The sequence below is a fragment of the Abramis brama genome (assembly GCF_963993115.1).
Source record: "Abramis brama genome assembly, chromosome: 23".
In the NCBI taxonomy this organism is placed as follows: Eukaryota; Metazoa; Chordata; class Actinopteri; order Cypriniformes; family Leuciscidae; genus Abramis; species Abramis brama.
The window spans coordinates 5,210,102-5,222,976 of NC_139985.1; the positions used below are offsets into that span (position 1 = coordinate 5,210,102).

Below are 12,875 nucleotides of genomic sequence, written 5' to 3' on the forward strand. Positions count from 1 at the left end.
CCAATGTTTCATAAAAACAAAAGAAGAACGTTCTCTCTGTCACGTTAGGAAAATGTTTTGAGGATATCATTGAGAGATGAGATGTTGAATGTTCTTCATAAAACGTTCTTCTAATGTGACGAGTTAACACAATTAGAACATTTTATTTGCAACATTTTGAGCATATTTTGGGAATGTTGTTAAAGTTAAAGTTTGGACAATGATCTTAAAATAACATTGTCCCAATGTTTCATGATAACAAAAGAAGAGCATTCTACTTGCAACATTTTGAGGATATTTTGGGAATGTTATTAAAGTTCAAGTTTGTACAATGATCTCAATATAACATTGTCCCAATGTTTCATAAAACCAAAAGAAGAACAATTCTCTCTGTCACATTAGGAAAATGTTTTGAGGATACCATTGAGAGATGAGATGTTTATTGTTCTTTATAAAACGTTATTTTAATGTGACGAGTTAACAAAATTATAACATTTTATTTGCAACATTTTGAGCATATTTTGGGAATGTTGTTTAAGTTAAAGTTTGTACAATGATCTCAAAATAACGTTGTCTTAATGTTTTGTCATAACAAAAGAAGAACGTTCTCTCTGTCACATTTGTAGAATGTTTTGAGGATATCATTGAGAGATGAGATGTTTATTGTTCTTTATAAAATGTTCTTCTAATGTGACGAGTTAACACAATTAGAACATTTTACTTGCAACATTTTGAGCATATTTTGGGAATGTTGCTAAAGTTAAAGTTTGTACAATGATCTCAATATAACATTGTCCCAATGTTTCATGATAACAAAAGAAGAACATTCTACTTGCAACATTTTGAGCATATTTTGGGAATGTTGTTAAAGTTAAAGTTTGTACAATGATCTCAATATAACATTGTCCCAATGTTTTGTCATAACAAAAGAAGAACATTCCACTTGCAACATTTTGAGCATATTTTGGGAATGTTGTTAAAGTTAAAGTTTGTACAATGATCTCAATATAACATTGTCCCAATGTTTTGTCATAACAAAAGAAGAACATTCTCTCTGTCACATTAGGAAAATGTTTTGAGGATATCATTGAGAGATGAGATGTTGAATGTTCTTTATAAAACGTTCTTGTAATGTTATGTGTTAACACAATTAGAACATTTTAATTGCAACATTTTAAGGATGTTTTGAGGATGTTGTTGAGATAACAGATTATATAATGTTCTCAGTAAAACATTGGCACAATGTTCCATAATAACAGAGGAGGAACATTATCAAATCAACGTTCGTAAAATGTTTTGAGGATATCACTGAGACCTGAGATGATGAGTGTTTTTAAAAAAAATTCTTGTAATGTGACATGTTAACAAAACTAGAACATTTTAAATGTAACATTTAGCAATCAAACTACACAATTATTGTTAAATTGAGCTTGCTGGTCTGACAGCAGGCCAACAGGGTTCACGATGGAACATATGGTGCATTTAAGTCCTCCTGGGAAGTTTGTATTCATGAGGTTTTACAATTTTGTTTAATGTTTTAAATTAATGAAGCCACTGTAAACTTTATCATCACATATTATACTGTTACATATTAATGCTATCATATTTTGTGCAGGCATTAGCTTACTTCATTGTCACTGCTGAATACCTAAGTATAGTGGTATCCCACAATGTTTCCCACTGACACACCCCTAACTCTTCAAGATCGGGGTTAAAGAAAATCCTGAGCTTCCTACTCATATTCTCATCATTGTGGTGGCGTTCAACTTGTAAATACGATCTTTATGACATGACTTGAATGCACCAATAGCTCTAGCTTAATTAGGGACAATCCATACAAACACTCTTTGCTAAAATACATTACAGACTGTCACAGTAAGAAGTTATTCGTCCTGTATCAACGCTAAAGGCCTAACCACTGCAGTCAACACCTTGGAGTATCCATGCTGTTAAATAAAAGTCTGTAGACAAGGGTTAGGGTTAGGGTTAACCTTAACCCTTAATTTCTAACCCAGACCCGGTTTCACAGAGTTTAGATTAAGCCAGGATTAGGCCTTAGTGCATTTAATTAGCTTTTAAAAATGTGCCTTAGAAAAAAGAAAAAGAAACATTACTGGTGTGCATCTTGAGACAAAATAATGGCACCGACATATTTTAAGATATGTCAGTGCAAGTTGCTTTCAGGTAAAACAGCTCAAACGTGCATTTTAGTCTGGGACTACAGGCTTAAACCTTGCCTGTGAAACCCGGGGTATATGTTGCAACTTGTATAGAATTATGCCAATGTTACCAAAGTGTTGTGTTGGACAGAGGATTTACCCTAAACCAACAGGTTGTGTAACTGTGCCACACAGGGTGAAAAGCAAGTTGACATTATTAGGCATAAGAGTGTTTCTAAAGGAAAGGTCAATATTTTGTTAAAGTGCAAAAGGATCATTATGGGTCACATGAATGTATCTCTAATGTTACCATGATACCAATCCATTAGTTTTTCATGTAGGTAGGTATACAGAATTGTATATGAATAGCCTATACATATGCAATGTTTGCTCTGTTTAATATATAATATGTTTGCTCTTTTAAACTGCTGTTTGGCAGAGCAGTGGTAAATATATGTTGTTATACATGGTATATATTATTTGTGTAATTTATTATTATTATTTATATGTTATTGTAAGTTTATTTATTTTTTATCATGCACTGCAATGAAGACACCATTTAACCAATTGATTAAATATAACAGCCAGCTTACAAATACAACTAAATAAATAGCCGTGCACATTTTTTTCATATTCTTTCTTTTAAAACATGTCATCTTTTCCTGTAATTGCAATGTTACCACATTATTGGCTGTCTCTTCGAGTTGTTTTGAGCATGATTGGCTATTCAGACTGTCATCCAGGAATCTGGCCAATGGCAGCTATGCGCGCCTTTTACTGGTCAAGTTTGAAGTTTGAATATTCGTCTGTTTTAGAGTGAGAGTGTGTGTGTGTGTGTGTGTGTGTGTGCGCGCGCTGCTGCTGCTCGGGAGGATCTTCAGTACTAGCCTCCTTCGGTTCTGTGGCTTTTACATTGTTTAAAACATGGATTATTTTGCATCGTACTGTTACATTTTTATTTTGAGCGAGTTGCGGGATGTAAATGGACAACGAATTTTAACAACGTAGCCTACGTGTAACGGACATATTGCAATCTGCGGAAGGTAAATAACTTTATTTTATATAAAAATACATTCTGCTACATCAAAATATAGTGTGTTAAATTGAGAAGCTAATTTTAAATGCGACTAGAGCAATATCGATATTATGTCAATGTTTCAGGCTGCATGTGTAACGTTAGGCTAAATATTGTCAGCTAAGTTAGTTTTTGATAAAAATAAATAAAAATAAACCTCAGCATAGTCTGAGCTTTACAATGAGTGAACTGAGAACATTGTGTCTTTATACAGAGAGGAACTCGAACCACACTATGAAAACTAGGCTTTTGAATGATCGCGGGATATCGGCCTAACGTTACCGTCAAAATGATGAGTCATCATCATAATATGTTTTTGAGCTGGTGAGTAAAAATTTGCAAGCTTTTTATGTCTCTTTTAGTAAGTAAATACAAATAGCTAATAATATTGCTGTATGTGTGTGTTTCCCATTATCCAGGAATTTTGGGAATAAATTATCCAGCCACATGATCTTCAGTTGCGGTGAGTATTGTCATAGTAAAATACACGTGAAATAGAGGCAGAACATGTAAACTCTGCTCAAAGGCACACTGGTCCAAACCCTCCAGTCAAAATTGTACCTGTCTTCTTGATATGAGTTTTTATGGGCCTAGCTGACCCAAACATAAATGTCCTTTCAAAATGAAATTATTTTCAAACCTGTATGACTTCTGTGAAACACAAGAATGTTGGGAATAAAACAACATTGGAACCCATTTTATGGAAACAAATGTTCCCAATGTTTCATGATAACAAAAGAAGAACATTCTACTTGCAACATTTTGAGCATATTTTGGGAATGTTGCTAAAGTTAAAGTTGTACAATGATCTCAATATAACATTGTCCCAATGTTTCATGATAACAAAAGAAGAACATTCTCTCTGTCACGTTAGGGAAATGTTTTGAGGATATCATTGAGAGATGAGATGTTGAATGTTCTTCATAAAACGTTCTTCTAATGTGACAAGTTAACACAATTAGAACATTTTACTTGCAACATTTTGAAAAAATAAAATAAAATAAACCTCAGCATAGGAGCTTTACAATGAGGGAACTGAGAACATTGTGTCTTTATACATAACATAAATGTCCTTTCAAAATGAAATTATTTTCAAACCTGTATGACTTACTTCTCTGAAACACAAGAATGTTGGGAATTAAACAACATTGGAACCCATTTTATGAAAAAAAAAAAAAAAAACAGTGAAGTCATTTCTCAAGATATCTTAATTAAGGTTATACAAAATAAATTCATACAGTTTTGGAACAACATGGAGTACCGGTAAATAACGATAGAGAGTCTATTTTTTGGATGAGCTGTTCTTTTTAGGACATGTTCCCAGGGTCCTTTGCTAAATTAACCATGGTTTTTATTATAGTAAAGTGTAGAAACAATATTTTTATGGTGGATTGATTACAATAATTTATTACCATTTAGTTAGTGTAGCAAAACCATGGTTAATGTTAGTAAGGGTTCTCCAGATTTATATAGCCTAACACTTAAGGAAAACATAAAAAATGGTCCTATGTCACCCAGATCAATAGTCTGTTAACACACATTAACACACTTTTTACATTTTCTTAAGATCAAGCATTGGACCAATGTTTACGGAGCAGAACAGGCACCAACAGAGAAACAAGTCCATCACTAGTAAGTATCCACTGCATTTTATAAAACCGTAGTCAATTTTAAACGCACAATGCACTCCAAAATAAAAATGATCTATTTTTTTCTCCCTCGTGCCAGATTTATATCTGTCCCAGATTTATATCTGACTTTCTTTCCACAGAGATTTTTAGAAAAATGATCATTAAAGAGAATCATATAAAGAGAAATGTGGGAGGAGCTTGAATTTATTGCCTAGCCCTGTTTGTTTGAACCGCGAGAGCCGTCAAAGCTTATGCTACTCCTATGTCATGCACCGACAAGAGCCTTTTATAGTCAACACGTCGGACGCAAGCAACTTGCAGTTTTGCCCCCACCAACAACGCATAGTATTGCATACAACGGTGCGTCGCGTATCAAAAACTGGGACGACACATTTTTCTACTCATAGACGCATATGGCGGCCGAAGTGTAGTGATGCGTAGCCTTGCAGGCGCATATGCGTATCGATGCGTTGACTCTATAACTCTTTGGGCGTAATTTGACTTGCATATGGCTGTCTGCTGGAAGCTAGTTATTTAAGTCGATAAAATTATAAATATGGTAGGGCTGGGGGAATTAACACGTTAATCTTCGCGATTAATTTGAGATGCTTAACGAGTTTATAAAAAAAATGCAATTAACGCAGCACTTTTTTTGCCTCATTTTAATGACTTCCTGTTGCGGAAAAGGCTGCAAAATATGCCGTCCCGCCCCTCCGTGTTCGGCGATCAGGTTTTATTCTCGCGCAGCTTTCATGACCGGGTCTTTTCCGCTCCGCGCTCTCCATTCCGTGTGTGTGTGTCGGCGCACTGACACACACACACAACACTGAGCAAACATTGAGCTCTTTGCTCAATGTTCTGCTCCGTGTTTGCGCTGCGCGTTCTGCTCTGTCGTTAACGGCCCAAACGCTCCAATCATGTACCGATCATGCACTGGAAAAGCAAAGTCAAATAACGTGAAATTTCTCAGTAGTAGACTTCTGTGAAATAGCCCTACTGAGCTGGTATAGTCATGCTGACAACAATGGTAAAATTACCTGCTCTGATCACATGCTCTTGTAATAATAGCTTTGTAGGACTATGTTTTATTTTGATAATTAGAAAAAAAAAATTATAATAATAAATTGTTAAATTTATTATGTTGATTGATTATTGAAAATAATAATATATTGATATATTGATGTTTAATATTATTTTAATACAGGGCTATTTTCTGTTCCTTTTTTTCCTTTTTGTTGTTTAATTAGGTTATTCTAAGTTTAAATATTGATGATTACAAGCTTGGGGGAAATGCAATTAATTGCATTTAATTACAGCAAATTGTGTAAATAATCAGTTACTTTTTTTAATCGATTCCCAGCCCTAAAATATAAAATATGGATATGTTTCTTACACAAACGCATCACTTCGCTTCACCTTTCGCCTTTATTAACCTGCCAGAGCCGTGTGGAGTACTTTTATCATGGATGGATGCATTTTTATGGACTTGTCAAAAAAATCCCACAGGGAGCTACAGAATAAGAAATCTTTGAAGTCCACTTTTTTACTGTCTGTTTCCATCAGTAAAATTACAGTTTTTTTTTTTCTCTCAGAATTGTGAGGCAAGAACACACAATTGCAAGAAAATATCAGAATTGTGAGCTGTCTTTTTTACTCCCCTCAGAATTCACCCTTCGAGGGAGTTTGATTGACAGGTATTTTTTACATTTTTATTTTACCAAAAATATTTTTTTCTAAAAAAATTACACAAATTAAACGTTGAGACTTTGTTTCAACTTTCATATCAAAAGTAACCTGCTCTGTCTTGTCTCTGCGTTTAAACGTTTCAGCGTTTTTTCTGTGATCCGCAATGTATTTTTCATTGCGTGACAATATGATGTGTGGCGTGAGAGCGCCATGGCTTGTTGGACATAGCAACAGTAACTAAAGGGGGCGGGTCTTTGCAAATTGCATTAACCATGGCTGCCTGTTAATTATCACTGGACTACTTCGCTCTCGCATCTCCCAAAAGTAAATTTTTTTTTGTTTTCTTGATTCCATTTGAATGGTTTAATTAAATTGCTATAACCAATTATTTAAAATGTAATGATTTAAGCAAAACGTTCTTCAAAGGTTAAACCAAACTTTTATTTGACGGATTGCCGTGTAGACCTTTGAGTTTCTCTGTGTTTTATGATATGATGATAGTTTTTCTCAAATGAAGCTAAAATGCTGCTGAAGTGACTCTCAGAGCAGCTGTATTGATGAAGTGCATTAATGTTCTCATATAGAAACGACAGCAAAAAAAAAATAAGCCAGAATTGCTTTTTTTTCTCAGGTTTTACTAATTTATCCTGTGATTCTGACTTTCAAACGGCCAATTGCGAGTTTATATCTCGCACTTCTGAGAAAAAAAAGTTTGAATTGTGATTCGCAATTACCTTTTTTAAAAATTGTATTCCATGGCGGAAACAAGCTTTCATATGCACAGACAGTAGCTCACATTTAACATGCAGATTGTGCGCACACAGAAACCTACTGGAGCACAAAAAGTTAGTGTCAACACTGTCCTGTGATTTCTCAATAAGAAACAGAAGTTATAGCATATTTTTCTTTCTGCTTTTGAAGTAACTAAAACTTACAGCTTAGCTAATAGCAAAGAGACGATTCACAGGTATGATTAAATCACACTAGAAATTGTTCTATCTCAAATGCAGTACTACTTTATCTGTATCTGATTTAAAACAAGCAGAAATCTGTAAGAAATGTAACAATCCATAGACAATATAACTGATGAAAATGAGCTGTTACATCAGAGCAAAAGCATCGTGGGCAGTGCTGTGACATGCTGCAGCTGTGCTCAAGGCTACCTGAGTTCGAGGTTCACACTTCTCAAGCCAAGTTTGTAGTTTGTTAAAATAATTTAGCCTCTAGTTGTGTTATTAAAGGGATACTCCACTTTTTTTGGAAATAGGCTCATTTTACAACTCCCCCAGAGTTAAACAGTTGAGTTTTACCGTTTTCGAATCCATTCAGCCGAGTTTCTGATATTTGGAAGAATATCAGTAACCAGACAGTTTCTGGTCTCATTGACTTCCATAGTAGGAAAAAATATATACTATGGAAGTCAATGAGACCAGAAACTGTCTGGTTACTGACATTCTTCTAAATATCAGAAACTCGGCTGAATGGATTAGAAAACGGTAAAACTCAACTGTTTAACTCTGGGGGAGTTATAAAATGAGCCTATTTCCAAAAAAAGTGGAGTATCCCTTTAACATGTATATAATGGATTAAGTATATGTTTTAAATTACAGAAACAAAATAGATACTCATAAGGTATCATATTTATACTTTTAAATAAACTAATCTAATTAATTTCTGATTAATAATTAGGCTGGCTAATTTTGAAAGTTTTCAAAGTCAATATTGCTTGTGATCTTAATATGTAATATGTATTTGTATTATTTTTGTTTACACTGTTGCATGATCTTCTTTTATAGGCTATGAGGAAAAACTCTACCATGCACACAAAGAATGGAGCTCAATTCTGCTAACTGGGATAGCAGCTGAAAAAGAAGAAGAGAAGAACAGTAGAACACCTATTAATGCAGATGACTTTATTCTTTTTCTGCAAGAACCAAGACAACCAAAGACTGATGATGAGCGCTCTGAGCAAACAGCAGTCAAGACGTGTGATTGCACATTGGACTTTACTGAGTTCTTCATTTAATGTTGGGCATCTACTGTACGCAGAACTTCTAATAATTTATGTGAATGCCATTCATAAACCTGTTAGATTTTTGTTTTATTTTAGAGATTAATAAAATTGTATGTTTTAACAATGTTATAGCTAAGCATTTTTTATGTTTAAGAGAACATTTTGGGAACAAAAATAAAACTTCCCACTAAAAAATTTATAAGAATGTTAAGTAGTATTTTTAAGAGTATTTTTAGAGAATGTTATCCTAACTTTTAGAAGAACGTTCTAAGAATAAAAATAAAACTTCCTGCTAAAAACTTTATAAGAATAAAGGGATAATGTTCTAAAAATGTTATGATTAAACATTTATAGAAGGTCATCATCACAAAACATTTTTAGAGTGTTCTTAGAGAATGTTATCCTACCTTTTAGGAGAAATAATGTTCTAACAATATTATTATTAAACATTTTTATAATGTTGTAAAAAAAAATGTTATCTGAACTTTTAAAAGAACATTCTGGGAACAAAAATAAAAACACCCCCTGAAAACTTTCTAAGAACGTTAGAGAATAATGTTATAAGAATGTTATTACTAAACATTTTAATAATGTTTTTAAATAATGTTATCCGAACATTTAAAAGAACATTCTGGGAACAAAAATAAAACTATCCGCTTACAACATTATAAGAACGTTAGAGAATAATGTTATAAGAATGTTATTACTAAACATTTTAATAATGTTTTTAGAAAATGTTCTCTAAACATTTAAAAAAACATTCTGGGAACAAAAATAAAACTACCCGCTGAAAACGTTCTATGAACATTAGAGAATAATATTATAAGAACGTTATTACTAAACATTTTAATAATGTTTTTAAAAAAATGTTATCCGAACATTTATAAGAACATTCTGGGAACAAAAATAAAACTACACGCTAAAAACATTATAAGAACGTCAGAGAATAATGTTATAAAAATGTTACTACTAAACATTTTAATAATGTTTTTAGAAAATGTTCTCTAAACATTTAAAAAAACATTCTGGGAACACAAATAAAACTACCCGCTGAAAACGTTCTGAGAAAATTAGAGAATAATGTTAAAAGAATGTTACTACTAAACATTTTAATAATGTTTTTAAAGAATGTTCTCCAAACTTTTAAAAGAACATTCTGGGAACAAAACTAAAACTAGCCGCTGAAAACTTTCTAAGAACGTTAGAGAATAATGTTAAAAGAATGTTACTACTAAACATTTTAATAATGTTTTTAAAGAATGTTCTCCAAACTTTTAAAAGAACATTCTGGGAACAAAACTAAAACTAGCCGCTGAAAACATTTATAGAACAATACATGCTAATGTTCTTAGAACATTTTTAGAACAAAAAATTTCTAGCTGGGTACTCTGTCTCCTCTCCACCAATAAGCTGGTGTGTGGTGCAATATGGCTGCCGTCGCATCATTCAGGTGGATACTGCACATTGGTTGAGGAGATTCCCTCCTTCTATGTAAAGTGCTTTGAGTACCCAGAAAAGCGCTACATAAATGTAACAAATTATTATTATTAATTGAATGCCAATTTCACCTGATATTTTTCTTTCTATGCAGGTGGGTGATCAAATTATATTGACTAGATAATCTTCTAAAATCAATCAATAATTCACAGTGTGCTACAAAGCCAGACTTCTGGGAAATCAGAGTTAAAGTCACCTTGGCCAGGCTGGCTGCATGGCCCATGTCCTTCTCCCTGTAGACCAGTGTAGATGTTGTCGGAGGAGAGAGATCCTTTGAGAGAGCAGGGCTGTTGGGTCTGAACCGGCTCAGACACAGAACAAGGCAGAGTCCCGGTCCCAGAAGTAGTTGGAAATTGGAAGCCCTGGCAGGAGACCCATTCAAGCTCAGGGCAGCTTCAGCTGAAAGAGAAAATGACATGTTATAATGCTCTTGGGTAGAATCCAAATGTTAAGGTACTTTATTAATGTCTTTGTTATGTATGGAGATTAGGGCTGGGTATTGGCACAAATTTCACAATTCGATTCACAAGCTTGCAATTCAATTCGAACACATTTTCTCAAGGAAAACAAATCTCTTAACTAATGCTGTTAACTATGGGAGTCAGTTGTAGCCTATAGGCTTCATTAGCCTGACTATAATATTGTGTAACAAATTAGCTCAAAGGAGAAATATTAATAATAATAACTCATAATTACCAATTATGATTAATTATTAATATTTGGGTCAGTTAATTAGATTAACTTTGAGGTAAGCTAAATTAATATTACAATCAATTAATCAGTTCCAACAAACTCTTTTGATTATTCATTTATTCTAAGAAAAGTGTATCTTTCATGGCCACCGAAAAATAATTATTTCTTAGCATGTACAGCACTTAGAGCGTGTAACAAGATCAAGATCGTAAAAGGGACTTTGTTGCAAGCAGAGGATCAGAAATCAAATACATAATTGTGCACAAGTTTTATTAACTAAATCCCAAACATAACTAAACTAAACAAACATACATACATACATGCATAGGTAAAATGGTGAGTGTTATGGAACCGGAAGCAGGAAATAGAACTATGGAAAAGATCTATTTAACTATAAAAAGAACCATCAGCTTATCATTTTCAGAGCACCTCATTAAATTGAAACTGGCATGGTCGGTGCAGTGGGTACAATTCTTGAAGTGGTTGAGAATTGAGTTTGTTGATGGGTCTGTGAGTGTCAAAAGTCACTGTAAAAGTTGCAGTCGTTTTCTTCTCTGCTGGGTGGAGAAGATATGATGAACTTGCATGGTGGTTTCGACACTGTTGTGGTTGAGAGAGAGAGAGAGTCCTCTCTCTCTGGAGGGAGCACATAACTGTTGTGAGTTGAAGCCTGCTGCCCTGGCCTGTTGAGGGCACGCTGGACGGCACGGCATCCTGAGGTGCCGAGAAGGCCAGGAGTTGATTGGATTGAAGACAAGGCAGTCTGACTCCCTTTGAGAGTATGAAAGCATGGCAGACGCTCTACAAGATCACTGATCACAAGATTATCCGGTTCCCCCGATTCTGAGAAATTCTAATGTGAACATGATGCTAAGCTAAATGCTAAGCTAGAAGTCTTCTAAGGAGCCCTAAGTTTGTGCCAGCCTTCATTCACCAAAGATCCTCTGACTCCAACTGGTTCTCTCTCATCAAGACAACATCAGCAAAGATCAACTGGAGCCTCAACAAATTGCATCAGGACAGTTTTATTCGAATATCAAACTTAGTCTCATTATTTGATACATTAAGTATACCTAAGCTACCCCTCTTAGGGTGTGTTAGATTTAAGAACCTGATGGTTTGCTCAAGGCTTTAAAATTGCTGAATTTCAAACAATGCTTTCTTGTATTCTGCTTCAACTCTCTTTCCCTTGGTAAACATGCATGTGTGTGTGTGTATGTTAGAGTAGTTTAAGTGTTTAGTCTAGTTAATAAAGTCTTGTTTGTGTCACATGTAATTAGTTGTTCGTGGTTTATGCTCATTTACTGGAGTCCCTAATCATGCTGATTTTGGCTACATGCTCCGAGTAACAAAGTTATTTCCCTTACCCCGGAAATTACAATTTCTTAAAATTAATAAATTAATAAATACTGGCCATTCACTTGACGAACAGGTTAGTTGATTGTGGTATTCTGCTACAATCAAGTTAATTCTATGATCCAAATATTTATAATAAATATGAGTTATTATTCATTATTTATACTTCCCTTGAGATAATGTACATCAGAGACTCTTGAACCCCTCAAAAGTCAATATTGAGGCATGCTTTTTAGAAAATATATTATCTATATAACTTGTAAATACTTTACATTCTGCAGAAGTTTGTTGCTGATTTTTATTTTACTATCAGACATGACCTCATAAAATACAAACTTTACAGAAATAATCACAATCAATACTTTGAAAAGGCACCAATCAAAGGGTTGCTATACATACAATTTGAATTGCTATTTCATAGATAGATAGATAGATAGATAGATCATCCTAATCATCCTGGTCCATTATCTTTAGAGTTGGTGTTTGTGATCCTTGAACCTCCTCATATGCTTCAGCTTTTCCTTTAATATTATCCACAGTTATTGAGATTTTATCCCATTCAATAAAGCAAGTTACAAATCAAATGTACCATTTAATTGCTCACCCAGCTAAAAAAAAAAAAAAAAGTCTATAGAACGTTCCCGTTAAGTTATACAAATATTATTTCTGAATGTTCTCTAAACATTCAAAACATCCAGTTGTTTAAAAATGTTCTGAAAGTGTGTTTTTTTTTTTTTTTTTTTTCTTGAATATGTGAATGTTAAGAGAACATTCAATTTTATCAA

At 33.8% G+C, this 12,875-nt stretch overlaps 1 protein-coding gene across 1 annotated transcript in view; it reads right to left on the bottom strand.

The window, feature by feature from the left end:
* LOC311074583 (uncharacterized protein) overlaps positions 1-12,875 on the bottom strand; it is a gene marked incomplete at its 3' end in the record, with an annotated part of 39,627 nt that overhangs the window by 7,525 nt on the left and 19,227 nt on the right. The window contains exon 2 of the mRNA XM_084101289.1: positions 10,238-10,440. The remainder of the gene's footprint in view (positions 1-10,237; positions 10,441-12,875) is intronic.